The 17,698-nt window shown below is 44.9% G+C and overlaps 1 protein-coding gene across 1 annotated transcript in view; it reads right to left on the bottom strand.

Moving 5' to 3' along the window:
* Nucleotides 1–17,698, bottom strand: part of LOC103791304 (uncharacterized) — a 204,268-nt gene that overhangs the window by 150,332 nt on the left and 36,238 nt on the right. The window lies entirely within an intron of this gene.

Genomic DNA, 17,698 nt, shown 5'->3' with positions numbered 1-17,698 from the left:
ATGGGAGGACTAAGAAGCTCTCTAGACACAGCAGACATACTCCTTTTTAGCTCCTGGTGTAGTGCAATTAATCCCCCTTTGATCGTCAGGTTCATCATCCCAAGCCAGTGGATGACCCCCTCCTTTGCCTCTAGATGGAAAGTGATGAAGAGACCAAAATGGCCAGCTGGCAGTATGAATGTCTTTTCAATGGAATCACTGTTGTGTCCCTTGGTGAAAGCATTTCTTCCTTTGGAAATAAGACTTCTAGTTCAGCAGAGCCTAACGTCAGGAGAATAGGAAACGTTTTTGCTAGTGGGTCACTGGGGTATAGAGTATGAGTAGAGACACCCCCAGTTATACCCCTTGAATCTAGGACCAAGAATCCTGACTATGGGAAAGAAAGCAAACTGTGTTGGATGCAAATATACAGCAAACACTGCTTCCTAAGTGATTTCTCAGATCTGCAAGACATTGCCACCTAGCTTGCACTATAACTGAGTTCCACAAGTCCATTGCACAGTTCTGTTGATCCAGTCATCTTAAGATAATGTGGGACAGCTCGGGAGCCTGATTTGGAGTTCAAGGCCAATGTGGGTAAGACAGTACCACCTTAAAAAAAAGCTGATGGAGGATAAGGGAATATAAATATTAAGACCAGTGAATTCCTATGAGGGTGGGCCCATCGCTACACTTTATTATCTGTGAGTGCCTTGTGTGGAATACCCTGGTGGTAAATAAGGCATTTTTTCTAACTGCACAAATGTTGATTTTCTCAAATTACTGTGGGTGGAAATGAAGATCCATAGTCAGTATATGTGTCTATTTGAGTAAGAACACAGCCCTGTCCCTTCTATATTGAAAGTGGTCCAATGTAAGCACCTGCCATCTGGTAGCTAGCTGATCACCCTGGAGACAGGTGCCATATAAGAGACTCAGTGTTGCTGTCTGTTTCTGGCAGATTGTACACTCAGCAATGACTGTGTTACAGAATTTTGTTCCTTAGTTCAGCTGAAACTGAGTTCTTGTCACATGACCAGGAAAGATTAAGTTCACGCACACATTACAGGGTGAGGAGGGGAATGTGTCGGTTGAAAAGGAAAATTAGGGAGGAAAGAACTCTCAGCAAAGAGAGAGGGAATCCTGCTAACAGGCCCCCACCTCCCAGATTGTTTCTGTGCCATCACACAGAAACCGAAGAGACCAGGCTCCCCGTTGCCACTCCTGCACGAGACACAACTTTCCCATGGCTCTACCCTCTTCCCCCGGGTACCCAGCAGCATTAATGAGAAAGACTCAGTTGGGAAAGGGCAAGCAAACAGTGACAATTCTTTTTCTGGGTTGTGGGTTTCATTCAGGACCAGCAGTCTGGTTTTTCAACCTTCAGGCCGTTTTAGGCTTGAAAGTGGAGTTTAGCCAGGGACCCTTGGCTGTCTGATGTCTCTATGGACTGTAGCCAGGTTGGCCTTGGTGAGTGGAAGTCCATGCCTCTGAAGCATAATCTGTATCCCTGTCACCTTGGCCACTTTGTGAGCTCCTGAGGCTGTGACACAAGTGTTGGGGAGAGAGGCTGATTAATATCTAGATAATGGGTACCTTATCCTTCAGATTATTAAACTTCTGCTCTGCTGAGGTTACCCTTTGGTGAGAACTCTCATGAGACTCAAATTATCTTCACATTGAATGTCCACTCGGACAGGTCTGTCCACATATTTTTCCCCAGACCTCCTTGTCACAGATTTTCAATCATGTGTCCTCAAAGTCCCTAATCATTCGGCCAATAAATGAGACACAGGCTGTACAAGGATACACACTTAAAAGTCTGGCCATCTCTCCTCCACAGAGGAGCAATGCTCAAAGTTCTTTCCTCTGGGAGGATTTCCCTTCTCCACTGTCCTTCAGGGCTATCCCAGTTGGTCCTGTCGTAATGCTGCTGCCCACTTCTGTCTTGCGTGTTTGGCAGGCATTATGAACGGACTGAATATGTGTGACCTCTGAGAATTCATACGATGAAACCCTAAATCCCAATGGGATGATATTTGGAGGTAGACTGTTTGGGAGGTCATTAGGTTTAGATGTGGTCATGATGGCTGGGTCCCTATGATGAGATTAACGCCCTTCTAATTAGAGAAAAGAGAATTTGTTCTTCCATGCCTCTTCAAAATGTAAGGATATAGCAAAGTGGCTGACTACAAGCCAGGAAGAGGACCCCCACCAGAATTTGAGCACGCTGGCATCCTGATCTTGGACTTCTAACCTCCAGAACGATGAGAAAGAAATGCCTGGTGATGAAGCCACCCAGTCTGTGGTATTCTGTGATAGCAGCTGGAGCTGACTGAGACAGCTGTAGTCTGATTCCCCAGATTCCCATCTCCCGGATACTCAATCAAGCACTAATCCTAATACTGCTATGGTGGGATTTTGCTGGAGAATTAAGGTGTCAAGTCAGTTAACCTTGAGACATGAGTGTGGTGTGGCTGGGCCAGACCTGGCAGCGGAATCCTTGAAAAGTAGAGCATTTTCATCACACAGGAGCAGAAGAGAATCAAAGCACAAGAAGGATGTGACACAGCAGGCCCTCTTTGAGGATAAAGCAGTGCTCCCGAGAAGGTATAGGGTGGCTCTAAGCGTTTAAAGCAGTCCCTGGATGACAGCCAACCAAAACATGGGAACCACACTCCTACCACTTTAAGGAACTAGATCTAAATGAGCAATAACCTGAAGAGGCTCGGAAGTGGATTATTCCACAGTCTCCACATTAGCACCCAGCCGGCCCATTTAGAGTTGGCCTTGGGAAAGACTCAGCAGAGAGCCCGGTTGAGCCTTCCTGGTCTTGATTGCAGAACTGTGGATAATACACGTGTGTTGTTTTAGGCCGCTTAATGTTCTTCTAACGCTGTTTCCTGCTGAGTGGGGCATTCTCCCTGCCTAGCCTGGGCCCTAACGTCTCTTCCTGCCTGATCCTACGGGGTGGGAACCACATGTTTCACTGGACTGGTGGGCAAGACATGAGATAGCTCATTAGCAACCCAAGGTTGAAAGCCTTGCAAGACCATCATATGGACCTGGAGAAGCTTTAAGCAAGAGAGTAAGAAATCAGCGTTTTAAACACACTGGGACCAACAGTCAAAGCTAAAAGTATATTAACGACTGGCAATGTTAAAGGGAGCAGAGCAGACAATAGCTAATTCTTCCAGTTCCCATGGAAGTTCCTAAAGTGTTCATTTAGTTTGCCTGGGTGATGACATTTCTGATACCTTCTTGGGCTAAACCAGACTGATTGATGTAAAAAGAGCATTCATCTCTCACATACCAACGTGTGTCTTTGACCGTCTGTGAGAAGATTGAAGGCTTTTCGGTTTTGTCGGACTATAATGGCTAGGGAGTCCAGCTGCTGTTGAAGTGTAGGGAGGCCCTCTGCCGTTCGTGGGAGGGCCACCGTCATCTCCTCAAACCGGTTATGCTGGATGTCGAGGCTCTACCTCCCGTAGCTGACCATGATAATCCCCATAGAGAGGGCAGTAGTAAACTTAAGGGAATACAGGGTCTTGCTGGGAGCTGAATCTTGCTACGCTGGTACACGGGGAAAGGGAGAGACGTGTTAGCCCATGTGAAAGTTAGATAAGGGAAACGTAAGTGATAGAGCATCGCCCCTTCCACAGTGGGTAATTGTAGATATGCTGAAGATCCTCAAACCCCAAAAATTTGTTTGATGCTGAAATTTCTGCTGCAAAAGTATTTTGCATTAAAGTGGTGAAAGCAGTGGAGGGCCGATAAAAGGGGTCTCCCGTTTTCTGGCGTATAATTGAAAGTTTCTGTGCCGCTAAGTCGGCAGTGGTTACTGGACCCGTTAATGAATGGTAGAGTTCGGTGGCGGCATTAGTAAGATCTTTCAATGGACTTCCCCTTTTAGGGTTGGACCACAGGCAAAGTTATCTCTAGACAGGCTATGTTGACAGTCCCTGGGGGATACGTTGAGATGGGGCGAACAAGGGCTTTTCATGCAAGGATGGCCTCAGCAAAACCTAGAGGTTGTAGCTTTGTTGACAGGAAATAGAGGTGGTGCCGGTCCAGGGACATCATAGAGCAAAAAAATTGGTTTCCTGGGTGAGGTGTCCACTTATTAGTTTAGTTCCTGCAGATGCATTGACTCAGATAGGTGACCCGGTGACAAAGTTTCACCTACACTGTCTGTCCTGGAGTTCTACGAAAGTGGCAGCACTGGCATGATTACTGTAAAGGCAGAAGGGGAACTGCTCTGGATAAAAGGTATGTAGGAAAGCACTTTTTCCTTTTGGGACATTTGAACTACTGTCGATAATTAAGAGGAGGAACTTAAGGAACCCATGACTTGATGCAACAAAATCCCTTGGTATTGACTGTTGGGCCTGACATCCCCATTCTTTGGTCCAGTGAGTTTGCCCCTGGAGATGTGCTGGGATGCCAGGCCAGTCTTCTAAGGATCCAGGTCTGGCATATCCCCAGTTTTGGTAGTTATGCAAAGTCAACAAGGTTAAGTTTTGGGTTTGTTTTTTTGTAATAGGTGCTTGTTTTAGCACATTCCTCAATGTTGTTCAGTACCGTGACCCATTGACAAGTGACTGAAACCCTGTTAGCATGGATTGGGCCCAGAAAAAAGAGAAAATTCTCTCATCCTACACCGGTGGTCTCATGTGTAGTTCCCTGTGACCAGTAGACTAGATAATAAAAAACATCATAACTGATTTTCATTTGTTACTTCCGAATATGCAGGCACCACATGTATTAGTTTGTTACTGCGGCAAAAGAAATCATCCCCCATTTAGCAGCTTAGAACAATGCAAATATATAAGCAGTTCTGTAGATCAGAAATCCAGGCTCTCTGGATATGATTCTCTGCTTAGGGTCTCACAAAATCAAAGTTAAGGTATCAACCAGGCTGGTGACTAATTGAAGACTCAGAGAGAAACTCTTTTCAAGCTCATTTGGGTTACTGGCAGGTCTAACTTCTAAAAGTTGTAGAACTGAGGTACCCATATACTTGTGGTCTTCGCCGAGGCCACAGTAAGCTACTTGACCCACATCCATACCTCCTTAGGTGCACCCCGCTATCTTTTAAGCAGTCATGGTGCATCATGACTATGGTGGCTGAGACAGAGGTTGTTCATGGGCTTGGCAACACTAACTTTCATTTACCAGGTCCACGTCACTACAGTAACTGCTGACTATTCCACCTGCTAGCTGCAGAGACCAATGCTGATTCCCCAGTATTGCACCATGTCCCAGACTGGTCAGTCAGCTTCCAGGTGGCACGCTGATTACTTTGGTCTGCTTCCACAGGTAAAGGGGCATCACTTTGATCTTCCTCAAATAGACTCTTCTTCTGCATGAGGATTTTCATTCCTACCCACGGCGCTTCAAGAAAACCAACACTGTGGTATTAGGAAAGGCTGTAACAAAAGGCTGTATCAACTATCGTGGTATCCCATACTGTACCAGTTTTAAACATGCAACTCACTTTACAGGAAATGAATATGGCAATGAGATCATACTAATGCATCACCCGAGTCTCCTGATGTTCTTCCCCATGCTGAAATGGTTGGCTCAATAGTACAGTGCAATGATCTTTTAAAACCTGAGATGTAGGAATGCCTTCCCGGCAGTGCCTTGGGGGCTTGGCAGACAGTCTAGGAGGTGGCAATGCTGTATCGCAGCATCAAGTATATGGAACTATTTTTCCTATAGCTAAATCTATGTCCTCAAGAATGAAGGATGCAATATGCAGGACTCTCTGACTGTAACTCCTGGGTATCTAGTAGCAAAATTTTGCTTCTTGTGCTCCAAAACCAAACTTTGATATCAAGAAGCAAACTTTTGGCTCTGCTGGACTAGAGGTATTAGTTACGAATTGAGAAATTTTTTCAACAGGGGAACCAAAAATGATTCCATTGAAATGGAAGTTGTGTCTACAAGCTGACCACTTTGAACTCTTCATTCATCTGAACTAACAGACTGGCTTGAGGGGATCCACTACTGGCTCGGCTGATGGAAAGTAAAAATCAAAAACAAAACAAACAAAAACGGATATTGGGTTCCTACTACACCAGGGGCTAAGGAACACTATGCCTGACATATCTAGAGAGCTTCTTAGTACTCCTGTGTTTTATGATCAGAGTTAATGAAAAATTACAGCAACACCATCTAGGCAGGACATCTAATGGTTCAGACTGTTCCGTAATGAAGGTTTGAGTCATCCTGCCAGACCAAGCACCATGAGCAGCTGACATGCCATCTCAAGGCAAAGGGAATGAGAAATGGGGAGTGAAAGAAGGCAGTTATAAATACCAGCTACAACAATGTGGGCTGCTGCAGAAACCACGACTGTAATAGTATTTATCTGATGAGTTAATCATGTCTGCCAGCACAGGTGGGAAAATCAACCAACGAACAAATAAGTTATCCTTTCAAATGAAGTGCTTAGGGAAAAAGACCAACTTTTACTGACAGAAATTTCTTAGCCTCTGGGAGGCCATTTTATTCACTAACACATGCTAGGAGGCCTCAGCCATATCCTGCTCGATTGTAGGAAAGAGCAATTTGATCCTCTTTCCTCCTCAATCATTAAAGAGATTATGCATTTAGGGTCTGATGTTCCTTCTTGGACAAGTAGCCAGATGTCATTTCTTCCAGTCTCTTTTCAAGGTGCGGAATTAAGTCTCCTCTCATATACCTGAAAAGAAAGAGACGTGTCATTAACCAAAAGAGAGCCAAAGAACCTATGCTGTAGGAAGCACTGTGGGAGATAGAAGGATGAAGTAACAGTCAGCATGGAGACAGAAATGCACCTGCATGGTAAGGGGTAGTCTAGCCAGGCAATAACAAATGCTGGCGAGGGTGTGAAGAAAAGGGAAGCTTCATACACTCTTGTTGAGAATATAATTTACTATGACAACTATGAAGAACAGTTTGGAGGTTCCTCGAAAACCTGAAAATGGAGCAATCATATGATCTAGTAATCCCACTGCTGGGTATAGTCCCAAGAGAAAGGAAGTCAGTACACCGCAGAGATATCTGCACTCCCGTGTTGGTTGCTGCACCGTCCACAGTAGCCAAGCTTTGGAAGCAACCTAAGTGTCCACCAACAGCTGAATGGGTAAGGAAAACGCGGTCCATATACACAAAGGAGTGCTGTTCGGCCGTAGAAAAGAATGAGATTCAGTCTTGTGCAACAACATGGATGGGACTGAAGGTCTTTACGTTAAGTGGAATAAGCCAGGCACAAAAAGACAAACTTCGCATGTTCTCACTTATTGGTGGGAGCAAAATCTTAAACAACTGAAGTACTGGAGATAGAGAGTGGAATGGATGACTGCCAGAGGCTGGGAAGGTTAGTGGGGGTGGGGGGAAGTGCAGATGATTAATACGTACAAAACGAGTTGATAGCATGACAGGGTTACTACAGTCAGTAATAATATAATTGTACATTAAAAATAACAAGTGTATAATTAGTTTATCTGTAACACAAAAGATAAATGCGTGAGGTGATAGATGCCCCATTTACCTTGATGTGTTTATTACACATTGTTGTCTGTATCACAATATCTCATATACCCCAGATGTACCACAAACCACAAACATTCCTTGTGGTGGTGAAATTTCTGCTGCAAAATATTTCGCATTACTCTGGTGAAAGCAGTGGAGGGTCTATAAAAGGGGTCTCCTGTTTTGTGGCCTGTAAGTGAAAGGTTATGTGCAGCCAAGTTGGTAGTGGTTACTGGGTCCAAAACTGAATGCTGGAGTTGGGCAGTGGCATTAATAAGTTCTTTAATTAAAGCTCCTCCTTTAGGGTTTGACCACAAGGCATAGTTATCTTTCGATAGGATATGTTGACAGTCCCTGGGACATATATTGAGATCAGGTGAATAAGGGGTTTCTGTGAGAGGATGGCCTCAGCGAAATCTAGAGGTTGTAGCTTTATTGATAGGAAATAGAGCAAAGAACTGGTTTCCTGGGTGAGGTGTCCACTTATTAGTTTAGTTCCTGCAGAGGTATTGACTCAGATACGTGACCCAGCAACAAAGTATCAGCTACACTGTCTCTCTTGGAATTCCATGAAAGTGACAGCACTGGCATAATTATTGTAAAGGCAGAAAGGGAATTGCTGTGAATAAAAGTTATGTAAGAAAGCATTTTTTTTTTTTTCTGTTTGGGACATTTGAACTGCTGTTGATAAGGAACTCAGGACCTGACCGAATAAAATCCCTCTGCATTGACCGTCGGGCCTGACATCCCCATTCTTTGGCCCAGTGAGTTTGTCCCTGGAGATGTGCTGGGATGCCAGGCCAGTCTTCTAAGGGCCCAGGTCTGGCATATCCCCAACTTCTGGTAGTGAACCAAAGTCAACAAGGTTAAGTGTATTTTTTCAAAATTTTATTTTTGACATGCAATTCTTCTCTTGTTGCCAAGGCTGGAGTGCAGTGGTATAAACTCGCCTCACTGCAACCTCTGCCTCCTGGGTTCAAATGATTCTCGTACCTCAGCCTCTGACGTGGCTGGGATTATAGGCATGCACCACCACGCCTGGCTGATTTTGTGTTTTTAATCGAGACGGCGTTTCACCATGTTGGTCAGGCTGGTGTCAAAACTCCTGACCTCCGGTGATCCACCTGCCTCAGTCTCCCCAAGTGCTGGGATTATGGGCCGAGCCGCTGCGCCCAGGGGTGAGTTGTTTAATAGACGAACACTGTGGTTAATTACTTCCCCAGCAGACAGGCCACTATCTCTAAAAGCCATTAGAGTATGGCAGGCAGTGCTAAGAAAACAAAGACGAGATGTTACTTGTCTTCCAGATTGGCTTTATCTGGAATTGTGTTCTTGAACAGAAGCTTTAGAGCCTCTATGGGCTGGCAGGTGTCATTAGTAGCTTCCTCTGGTTCCCGTAAATGTGTACTGCAACCTTTAATTCTGGCCATGTGAACCCTATTGGCTATTCCTTGCAGCTTGACCGCCATCGGGGTGGTTAGTAGTACTTACTAGGGCCCCTGTCATTTTAAAAGAAGTAAAAATCAAACAAACGAACAAAGAAAAGTTGATCTGCCTGGGAGCCTTCCTTCCAAGTTTTCAATAGAACCCCGTCTCCAGGTATGATCCTGGGGATGCCTTCCACTTGTCCACATGAGGGCAGCACCGCATCGCTATATTCCTGGATAGCCTGCTGTATAGGGCTTAGATTTTTTTCCTAAGACAGCAGTTTTGTTTGTTTGTTTCTTTGTTTTTAGGCAGCAGAGTGTCATTCTGTCGCCCAGGCGGGAGTGCAGTGGTCCAGTCTCGGCTCACTGCAACCTTCGCCTCTCGGGTTCAAGCAACTCTCCTGGCTCAGCCACCCAAGTAGCTGGGATTAAAGGCCCACGCCTCCATGCCTGGGTCATTTTTGTATTTTGGGGGTTTCGCCATGTTGGCCAGGCTGGTCCGGAACCACTGACCTCCAGTGATCTGCCCACCTCGGTCTCCCAAAGTGACGAGAGTGCAGCTGTGAATCACCGCGCCTGAGCCCTGGCTTAGATTTTGAATATATTGTGTATTAGACTGGGTTTCTGGTTTGATTAACAGGTCTAAGGTCAGGAAGGGTCTCCCAGAAGTCTTTTCAAACGGACCAAGTTTTCTCTTTTCCTTGGGTGCCACTCGTATTCTCATGAGGGCTATAGGCAACAGAGTGTACCGAGGTCCAGAAGTTCCCTGGCACGGTTTCGCCAGGGTCTGCCTTAAAGTTTGATTAGTCCTATTAACCTTGCGTGAGGAGTGTGGCCTCCATGAGGAGTGGAGATGAAGTTTAATTTCCAAAGCTTGTGCTGTCTCTTGGGTCACAGTTACAAGAAAACAGGGCCCTCCGTCGCTCTGGAAGGAGCAGGGGAGGCCAAATCCTGTTATGAACTCTCGGCAGTGCCTTGGCCACTCCTGTAGCTTTCTGTGTTCTGGTGGGGAAAGCCTCTACCCATTCAGTAAAGGCGTCTACAGAAACTAAAAGGTATTTTAAAACCTGGAAGGAGGGCCTTTGGGTGCAGTGAATTTGCCAGTCCTCACCAGGATAGGTTCCTCACCACTGGACTGAGGTTAATAGAGGAGGGGACCTTTATTGAGGTTAATAGAGGAGGGGACCTGTTTTGTCTGCCCACATGGCAATTTTGAGAGCAAAGTTCACAGGCCGGAGTCACCTTCTTATTGTGGTTGCCAGGCCTTTACCTGTAAGCACATGGTCCATCCAGGTGGTCATAGCGTCCTGCCCCACATGGAGGGAATTATGTACATTTCTAACAATTTTTCATGGGTGGCATTAGCAAGAGCTGCAAATCTATGAGCCTCCAACCCTCAGGATTCAGGGTCTTCTGATTTTCTTGAGCCCATGCTTGTTTTCTATAATATAGGATCTATTTATATCAGAAGAATGGAGCCAAGCCTGGTAACTCGCATTTGTACATTTCACCACTTTGGGAGGCTAAGGTCAGCCGCTCACTTGTGGTCAGGAGCCCAAGACCAGCATGGCCGATGTGCCGAAACCCCGTCTTTACTGAAAATACAAAAATTAGACAGGTGTGGTGGCATGAGCCTGTAATACCAGCTACTCCGGAGGCTGAGGCAGGAGAATTGCTTGAGTGAGAGAGGTACAGATTGCAGTGAGCTAAGAGTGCGCCACTGTACTCCAGCCTAAGCCACAGAGCAAGACTCCATCTCAAAAAAAATAAAAATAAAAAAATAAGAAATAAAGGGAATGGGCAGAGAGGAAGAAGGCCAGCTGGGCTACAGCTTCCGTGGCTGACCTCCTAACTTCCCTGCCAGCCCTTCCATTGCCCAGTGTGACCGAGGAGTTTCTAAAACTAGCTGCACTTGATGGGGGATGAGGACCTCTAAGGTGTGTCTAAAAGTCAGCTTTAGGGCTTCCTCCACTAGAATGGCAGTGGCTGCGATTGTCCTAGGGCAACCAGGCTATCCACAGGCCATGAAGTCCATGTGCTTTGAAACGTAGCCAACTGGATCAGGTGGTTCTCCCAGTTTTTGGTGAGGAGGTCCTGTTTCTCTGCCCCATATAAGGTGCCTGGATGTTCCAAGTCGGGAATTTCCAGGGCAGGAACCTCAATAAGGGCCTTTGGTCATGTCTTGAAATGCCCTCGTTCGTTCTTCTTCCCGTTGTAAGATCGGTGTCGGGCCCTTTAGTGATCTCAGAGCGAGGATGAGCCGTTAGTCCAAATCCAGGAATCAGGATTCTACAGGACCATACATTGCGAGCAAAGTTCTGCGTTGTCTCTTGGTTTGGGAGCTAGGCAACTCTAGTGTGGCCTGTTTGCTTTTTCCTGAGAGCCGCCTTATCCCAGGGATTATAATATACCCTCAGTAAGTTACTCTTTGTTTGGTTAATTGTGCCCTGTTATTTGAAACTTTATATCTGCTTGTTCCAAGAAAATTTAAGACTGTGATGGTATTCTTGTCAGATGTTTCCTCAGCAGGGCTACACATTAAGATGGTATCTGCATAGTGTAGGACAGTGCCTTCCCTAAGCGGTAACTTTCAAAGATCTTTGCCTCGGGCTAGTGCAAACAGATGAGGGCTATCTTGAAAGCCCAGGAGCTATAACGCCCGGGTGTACTGTGCGTGTTCCGTGTATTTGGATCTGTCCACTCAAAGGCAAATAGAAACTGAAAGGACAGGTGCACTGGGATAAAAAGAATACGACATCTTTAATGTCTAGTACACTAAACCATTGGCAATGTCCCGGAATTTGGTTCACAAGGTATAAGAGTTCTCTGCTAAGGGATGAAGAGGGTTCCTGCCTCGTTTATGATTCTCAAGTTTTGTGCCGGTTAATATTCCCCATTTGGTTTTGTGACTGGTAGAACGGGAGTATTACAAGGAGATTGTCAGGACGCTTGTAGCCATGCTGTAAGAATCTAGAAATTTAGGGCTCCAATCCTTTCTTTGCTTCTAACATTAGGGAATATTTCTTTTTGTTGGGGTACCTATTGGGGTCCTATAGTTTAATGACCACAGGTTGAGCCCAAAGGGCTCTTGTGAGCACCCTGTCGTTCCAGATGCAGGGTTTACTCGCTCTGAGATTGACAGACATAGAGAGGTGATCTGTTGGCCCTACAGTGAGGACCGTTTGGGAGGGACTGGTGCCTTTGAGTGGTATGATGGCCTCTATGTTATTTAATAATTCTCTGCCTAAGAGCAGGGCAGGACACTCAGGCATAAGTAAGAAAGAGTGTGCCATCAACTGATGTCTATACTGACATGTGAGTAAGGCATTAAAATAGTAAGAACGGGGTAGATTATTGACCCCAGTTATAGTACAACCTTTGGAGGTAAGTGGCCCAGCATGAGAAGTTAATACACAGTAGGAGGCCGGATTATCGTTTAAAAAATCTGTGTTCTTACCTGCCACATCAAGGGTCAGCCAGGGTTCCAGATTGGGGACTGGAATGCTCCCTTCAGTGGGGGCTGTCTGGATCCCTGGGCCCCCTCAGTCTTGACTTAGTGCCATCTCGAGGGAGGATGCCCACTTTCCCCTTCAGGACGAAGGGAAATCCGTTCCCCAGTGGCTGTCTTGTTTACAGACTGGGCACGGCCCAGGGGCAGCTGTGTGCACTTTCTGTCCTGGTGCTCTGATTGCTTGGATTGAAGGCAGGCTCCTTGATGGCTGTTACCCTGTTGGTGATCGGTTTCCAAGCTTTGAGGTTCCTGGGGATGACTTGGAGGTTGCAGGTCACTACTGACAGAAAGAGCTATCATTTTAGCCTGGGCCTCATCTCACCTGTTCTTGCACCGGACTCTGCCTTCCTCCTCAGCCAGATTCCTATTATGAAATACTCAAAAAGCCACTTCTATCAATTGAGACATAGGCGTTTGTGGCCCTAATTATAATTTCTGTGGTTTTCTCCTGAGATCTGGGGTAGACTGGCTAATCAAGTTGGGTCTTGGTAACACTTGGCCTTGAGCAGAGTCAGGGTCTAGGTTAGCATACTTTCGGGAGGCCTCCTCTACGCACCCCTGAAAGAGGGCAGGGTTTTCACCTTTTCCCTGTGCTTCGACTTTCTCATTGTTAACAGGTTTTGTAAGACATCGTCTGACCCTGCCAGGAGGCACTAGACCGTGGAGTCCGTCCCTATTCTTTATTCCTCCAGACCTGTTGTAATTCCAGTCTGGGTCCTGGGAGAGATCAGCAATAGCTGCCCCTTCATGGGTAGCCGGCTGGTCACCTGCCCTGCTATTCATGTATCTCCGACTGGCTAATCAGACTCTCTGCTGTTTCTGTGGAGTGCGGCAAGGGAAAGGACAACTTGTATACCCTTCCACGTTAAGTCAGAGGCCAAAATGAGAGCCTTGAATGTGACGGTCAATGCACTGGGTTCCTCCGAGAACCGGCTGAGGTTTTGCTTGCACTGGATTAGAACATTCACTGAGAATGGAACATGCACTCTAATGGTCCCTTCTTCATTTAGACTTCCTGTAAAGGGAGCAGTTTCTCTGGCCCTGGATGGTATGAAGTCCCACTGCAGGTTATTCCAACTGGGCTAATTCTTACCGTACAATGCAAAGGAGAATAAAGAGGAGCATAAGACGGGGGTTGAAATGGTATTACATTCTACACAAGACTCGGATAGGATGGGTGTGCTGGGGACTCAGAAGGAGGTGTGGGCCCCTGAGGGCCCCTATGTGCAGCTGGTGTTGGACCGTGGGCCCTGGGGTCCCTTTCCCTTAATAAAAGATGATCTCCTAGTGCATCTGCGTGGTTTTCTGTCTTACTGGGTTTAAGTCCACGGGTGCTGCATAGAGCTGGGTTCTGTTCTGAGGCCATGAAGACTTGCACGTAGGGAACATCAGACCACTTTCCTGATTTGCACAGAAAAGATCAAGCTGTAGGACAGTGTTGAAGTTCACATTTCAATTCTCTGGCCCTTTTTCATTGTTAGCTGAATTGTATCCAGGCCAAACAGTGTTAGAAAACAAGGTAAGTTTTTTGTTTGTTTGTTTTTTGTTTCTTAGCTCACCTAACCAAATGGCATTCAGGTTTTTAAAACATACAGCCCAGGGATATTTTTAGTGTAAGTAGGGAAGATGGGTCCCAGGGAACCAAGAGAATCGTTCAATGACAGACACATATACCAAAGTCCAGGAGGTTGTGGGTGTCCCCATGAGCCAATCTAGACCACAAAGTGGTACAGGGCACTTGCTTGAATTCCCATGTGACTGAGGCCCTAGGAGGTCACAGGTGTTTGCCATGCATCATGCTAGGTCTCCCCAGAACTGGACATCTCCAGGCTCAACTGAGGTGGCCCCCACTGCCAGCTGGGGGCCCAGATGTCTCACGGACAAGAATTTCCCTACCTTACTGGTTTACCATTTCTGATGCCCGATTATAATACATAGAATACCTGGATGCAGTCCCTGCAACCAGGCATCTACATGACTGCACCTCTCTTTTTCAGCATAGAAAGTTTGTTGAAGGACAATCTGAAGGAGTATGAAAATGCATAAAGCCTGGAGGGATAGGGACTCTTAACGTGGCCCTAGAAACAGAACGTTTTATAAACAGAAAACCAGATTAGAAAATAAATCACGGTAGCCACTAAGTGGCAGTCAGGTATTTGCAGAGCAACTGCAAACGTCCTGAGTCTGAAATGCGGCCAGAAATATGTGACGCTAAGCAGCAGAGTGGCCTGAATATTGAGGGCAACCCACGTGGTTCGTATAATTACGAATAGTACAGAAGTAGCAGCCAAAAGGAGAGCGCTACTTATATTCACATAAAGAATCAAAGCGATTTAACAACTTTTCTCCACAACTTCAATGAAACAACACTGGAAAAAGCAGTGATACGCAAGCAGGTAGTCTGGGACTGGTGAAAGGAAACGAAAGTCAGTGCAGCAGGCAAAACTCTTTCTGTGTCGCGGCACCAGAAATGCTGACAGCCGCTGTGAGAACTCGGTTCTTGTTTTCTTAGTGCAAGAATTTAACCAAGCGACACACGGCAGAGGAGATGCAGCACAGAACAATTTATTGCAATGGAAAAATAATATTTTCAAATTTAAGTGTAGAAAAGGGAATATACCCTGAGACAGAGAGAATTCAGGGTCGCCTGCTTGAAAGCATGAGACAGTACTGGTTAATACTGGGGAAATTCCCGTTACGGGAGTCTTGTATGAATATTCATAAGGAGGTGGGAAAAGGTGTAGCTAGCAGGCATGTTCAGGGTGGTCCTCTGGGTGCACGTTTGCAGTAGCTGTCCGTGCTCGTTCATACATCACAGGTCTCATTAGTATCTTAACTCTCCACCCGGGATGTGTTTTTGACTATTATAATGAGCAAAGGGTCAGTGTGAGGACAGGTCAAATCGAAACACAGAGGAAATTCCCGAATGAAGATAGCTTTGCCTGAATGCGCTTCACTACAGTGGGGATGCTGAGCCTTATTGGTGTTGATTGTATATGCTCACCACGACTGCTATGTCCCAAGGACGTGGTCGCTTCCTTGACTCCCTATCCTGCCTCACTGTGTTTAGGTTATCATACCTTTGTATATAAAAGAATTTACCACACGAAAGATCGCAAGAAATTATCGAAAGTCCACATGCTTTAAATTTCTAAATTTAGGCGAACTTACAGGTGTGTATAATGTTGTTACAGCTAACCATAGACCATCATGGGTCTTATTGGTCGTAAAAATTCAAAACGAATATTTAATGTTTCTGGGAAATCGTGCTAAATCTCGTGAGAACCAAACAAGCAAACCGTGTATTCTCCCTTCTTGATTGTACACCAGATGTAACCAATTCTGAATGAATGTTTCAGACGATTAAGCATATTTACATTAACAACCATGTTATAACAATAGAAGAATTTTTTTAACTTCATTGAAATGAAAAGAGCTGGGTAGAGTCTAGTTTATAAAATGATTAACAAATTAGAAGATTCTAATGGCATAAAAGTACTCAGAGCTAGGGATATGATAAGACAGCACTTACGGCAGGTGTATCAAGAGTACATACCTGCCGGAATTTATGCAGAAGTAATTATGCCAAATATGAGACTCACTGGGCTCATTTTTTGCATGATTTCAATGAGTATAGGGAAATTCTTGTGTCTGTTCCTAATAATACATTAAAGTATTTCTGGAAAATATATATTTATGTGAAGATATACTGGGCATCAAGATAACAGGCAATCGAGACACTAGAAACTAACTAAAGATGGTTATCAACTATTAAAACACAAAACATGAAATGACATAAAACAGTATGCCAAGCACCAAGGGGCTTGTCACATGTAGATTACAAAATTTCGTGGAACTTTTTTTGTTTAATAATGTTTTCTGCCAAGTAGAAGCAGTTAATAAAGCTCTATAATTTTTTTAAAACATAAGGAGGCCAGGTGCAGTGACTCAAGCCTGTAATCCAAGCACTTTAGGAGGCTGAGGTGGGTGGTTCGCTTGAACCCAGGAGTTCAAGACCAGCCTGGACGACATGATACGATGCTGTATCTAAGAAAATATATAAACATTAGCTACGTGTGCTGGTGCACACATGTAGTCCCAGCTAATAGAGTGCATGAGATCGGAGGATCATTTGAGCCCAAGAGGTCAAGGTTACAGTGAGCTGTGATTGCGCCATGGCACTCCAACCTGGGCAACAGATCAAGACCCTGTCTCAAAAAAAACCCCCAATAACCACACATAAAAAATAGCAAAGCTACCTTTGTTTATAGCAAGTGGAAGAAAGAATCTTTGAAAGTATGTTTCATGGAGGGGAAAGTTTCACAAGATAAAAGAATGCATTTCCTTGATTTGAAAACATTGGGAACAGAAAAGTAGAGAAGTTAGAAATGTCCAAATCACCAGCTAAGAATATAGATCTTACTTCAGATTATTTTGGGAAAACTACAATTCAAACAGAAAGTAAGATGTTTACAGATGTCCTAATTTCATAGTAATAATGGAGATATGACAAGGTAAACAGTGTTTGGAATCTTTACATGGAGAATTATTACTTCCTATGAATACATCTGATCTACAAAAGAAGCCGCTGATGTAACTTGTAAATATTTGGTTGATAGGTCTTGTAGATTTTCATCTACAATAATTAGTTTGAAGCAGAACCTAGTATCAATACTTTGTAACACATCAACACCAGGTTTGGATCTTGTAAAACTGAGTCACTAATCTCCCTTTGCACAGTCTTATCCAAATTTAGCCCTAAAATTTTATTAAACAATACCATTCACAGTGGCATCCTGCGAAAGGACTTTCGGTAAGCTGAGGTTGAAAAAAATCACCTCAGATCATCATTTTGTCAAGAGAAATTGTCACACATGGCAATTCTTCTCACTGAAAACGAGATCAACAAAGTAGTAAATTTTCAAAGTATGATGAGTTTGCTTCTATCAGAGCCAGAAAGTAAGATGTTAATAAATTCCATTTGGAGCATAAATAAAAATTCCAATTTAAAATAATGTTGCAGATGGGCCCAGTGTCTCACGCCTATAATCTCAGCACTATGTGAGGCCCAGACAGGCGGATCCCATGAGTCCAGGAATTCAAGACCAGCCTGGGCAATGTGGCAAAACCATCCCTACAAAATATACAAAAAGTAGCCACGCATGGTGGTGTACACCTGTAGTCTCAGGTACTTGGGAAGCTGAAGTAGGAGGATTGCTGAAACCCATTAGGTTGAGGCTGCAGTGAGCCATATTGTGCC

Source organism: Callithrix jacchus, chromosome X (genome assembly GCF_049354715.1).
Source record: "Callithrix jacchus isolate 240 chromosome X, calJac240_pri, whole genome shotgun sequence".
Taxonomy (NCBI): domain Eukaryota; kingdom Metazoa; phylum Chordata; class Mammalia; order Primates; family Cebidae; genus Callithrix; species Callithrix jacchus.
Note: the sequence above shows the minus strand (reverse complement) of the source record. Positions and strands in the feature narration are given on the sequence as shown.